The 3,506-nt window shown below is 33.9% G+C and overlaps 1 non-coding gene across 1 annotated transcript; it reads left to right on the top strand.

Moving 5' to 3' along the window:
* Nucleotides 1-1,245: 1,245 nt before the first annotated feature.
* Nucleotides 1,246-1,352, top strand: LOC128287753 (small nucleolar RNA R71). Its single transcript, XR_008278454.1, has one exon. It is a non-coding gene; the product is annotated as a small nucleolar RNA R71 (small nucleolar RNA).
* Nucleotides 1,353-3,506: the final 2,154 nt, after the last annotated feature.

Raw genomic sequence — 3,506 nt, 5'->3', positions numbered from 1 at the left:
GCATGCCTTGATATCGTATAAATCCCATTCGGCCCTAGCTAAACAAAATTCTGCTCCCATTTAAATTTCCATTTCATGACCAATGTAGCAATTATCATATTAGTTTCACCTATGCCAAACATTGACCGAATCACTCAATCGCATTTATAGCCGATTCTATCTTGTTCATATTAAGATCATAACTCACTTAAAAAAACTTCTAGTCTTTCACACTCTCATATCCATTATTATAAGTATTGCTGGATACTTAACACAACTAAGCTAGGAATTTACCCAACATCATCTTACTTAATTTCTACTTATTCATCAAAATTTCAAATACGAAGTATTTAGCACCTATGCACTTAAATCGAATTAGCAAACACCTATAGACCTTGGCCGAATGCAATTAAACACAAGTCATCAAAATCTTATGATTCAAAAATCAAACTCTTAACAATAATGCACAATGTCGAACCTTTAGAGGATCAAAAATCTAATTTAATCAATTTAAAACACCTAAATGGCATTTGTTCAAGACATTAAGCAACTACATGTTTTGCTATTACACATATGAGCATTAACAATTCATACTATTAATAAGCTCAACTTCTTGCAACAACAAATTCTTTATCAAAACTTAAAGGCTATAATCAAATTATTTCCTCATCAACCATAACCGAATGTACAATCCATCCAACAAGATTCAAAATTTTTTGGCATGGGCTAAGTAAGAAACAAGATGATTAACCTAAAACAAGCTTAAATTTCAAAAAATCTAACACCATTCACTAACCTTTTTTATGTTTCAAATGACAGAAAGTCTTCCCCCTTCTCTTCCTTTCAATTCGGCCAAGAAGAACAAGGATGAAGCTTTGTTTTCTTCACCCAAATTTTCACTTATTTCTTTATTCATTAATTCATTTTGTATATTAAAATGTTAATAAACAATTTAAAAAAAATGCATATAATATGTGTTAATCATTATCATGGCCGGCCACTATATCTAAATGGCTAATTAGACATGCAAGTCTACCTTTTTAACAACATGCATAAATAGACCACCTTAAAATTTACCCATCACATTTCACAATTGTCTCACTTAAGTCCTCTTTAAAATTTTCACATACAAATGACAAAAATCAAAGCATGAGACTTTCACAAATGCATTTACACATATAATAGGCATAGAATTTAACAGTTAATTATTTTTAAGACTCGGTTTTGTGGTCCCAAAACCACTTTCCGACTAGGGTCAAATTAGGGCTGTCACAGTGAGGGCACTTTCTCAATAGGTCCTTGTATCTCTTCCATCCATCATAAAGTGTTTCTAGATTCATCTGCACAAAAGAAGAGATATCATTCCTCAACTTAGCCGTTTTAGCTGGCGGAAAATATTTAAGTAAAACTTTTCGGTCATTTGTTCCCAAAACTTTTCGGTCATTTGTTCCCAAGTAGTGATCGACCATCGTGGTAACGAGTTCAACCACTTTTAGCCTTGTTCCTCAATGAAAAGGGAAATAACTAAAGGCAAATGGCATCATCAGAAATGCCATTGATCTTAAATGTATCGCAAAACTCCAGAAAATTCACCAAATGAGTATTTGGATCCTCATCCTACAAACCATCAAACTGAACAAACTGTTGTATCATTTGAATTGTTTTAGGTTTCAGTTCAAAATTATTTGTAGCAATAGCAGGTCTAACTATAATCGGTTCGGCTCCTATTAAAGTAGGTTTAGCATAATCATACATAGTGCGTAGAGCAGGATTCTGATTTACTGGATCAACAGCAATCGCAAGAGGTAGCGAATTTTCCTAATTTTCAGCCATCTCTTCGGTTGTGGTGGAAATATCGTGCTTTTGCTCTTTCGCTGTGTATCTTAGGCTTCGCCTTATTTCTCTTCGGTTTTTGCGAGCTGTGCGATCGATCTCACTATCAAAAAGCAATGGTTTCGACGGGTTTCTTCTAGTCATAAACTATAAAAACCTGCCAGAAGGAAAAAGAAAATTTAGTAACAAAAATCAAAATAAAATTTAAATTGCAATAAAATAAATGACTAAATCAAACAAAATTAAGTGTTCCTAATATCTTAGTTCCCAGGCAACGGCACCAAAAACTTGATGTGAAGAAATCACGATAAGTTTTAAATTTATGAATGATCGTACTTGAAAACTAACTATTATCACGATGAAGACAAGTGCACCTATCGAACAGTAGTATAGTTTATAGCAAGACCGGAATGTCAAACCCACAGGAACTAAAAGTACTAGCATTAACTCTCTTTTTATTATCTAGCCTAAAAATAAAGGGGTTTGTTATATCTAAATTAATTAACTAAACTAAGAATGCACAGAAGGAAAATTGGGGAAACACTTTTGGGAAAAAAACTGATTGAATTGGACAATACCCAAGGGAAAATCCACCTAGACTTCACTTGTTATTTGACTCTAAATCAGGCGATTTATTCACTTGACTTGATCCGTAGAAACCCCTAAGTTATATTATTATCTCTCTCGAGACTAAAAACGTCTAACCCTAGGTTGATTAATTAAAATCTCTTTCTAATTAAAACCCTTAGTGTTACATTAACTCGATCTATGGATTCCCCTATTAGGTTTCACCCTAATCCGGCTAAATTATGTCGCCCTATGTCTAGGGGTGCAATCAACTCCGCTTAATTATGCTAGATCTACTCTTAGACAGAGACTTTTGCTCCTTTGAATAAGCACATCAATACTTGAATCAATATCTTGGAATATTTAAGCAAGAATTAAGAACACATAATTAAGAACAAATCAAGTATTTATCATATGATTCAAAAAATAATAACAAGATCTGTCTTAGGTTTCACTTCCCTTAGGTATTTGGGAGATTTAGTTCATATGTGTAAAAGAAAACATCTTATAAGAATAATGATAACAAAACATAAAGAAACCCAAAAATCCCAAAGGAAATTGAAAGGAGATCTTCAGTCTTCAAGGAGAATTCGGCTTATGAGATGGATCAATCGGCTTTCTTCAAGTAATTCCTTGCCTCCTACTTCGTGTGTCTCTTTCAGGTACCTCTTGGGTTGTTTATATAGGCTTTAGAATGCTTCAAAACCCTTAAGAGTGGCCTTTTTTCGAATAGGACTAGACTTCGGCTCAACAGGGACACGCTCGTGTGACACGCCCGTGAACAAGTGCTTCAACCTGTGTTATAGACACGGCCGTATGGTATACCCGTGTAGGGAAGTCCAGGCCATGTTGATTTCCCACGTTGGCCCATTTTCTCCATTTTTGGCCTATTTATCACTCTTTTTACTTTCCTATGCTCACCTAAGTATAAAACATGAAATTAAAGGATTAGGAGCATCAAATTCACCAAATCTAAGGGGAAATCATCCATAAATGTGCTAAGCATGGGATAAAAATATGTATAAATTACGATTTATCAATAATGGTTTATCAAATATCCCCACACTTAAGCATTTGCTTGTCCTCAAGAAAAATCCTAAATTCCCAATTAAAATAAATTCTTTTCA

Source organism: Gossypium arboreum, chromosome 13 (assembly GCF_025698485.1).
Source record: "Gossypium arboreum isolate Shixiya-1 chromosome 13, ASM2569848v2, whole genome shotgun sequence".
Classification (NCBI taxonomy): Eukaryota; Viridiplantae; Streptophyta; class Magnoliopsida; order Malvales; family Malvaceae; genus Gossypium; species Gossypium arboreum.
This window is presented reverse-complemented; position numbering and strand designations above follow the sequence as displayed.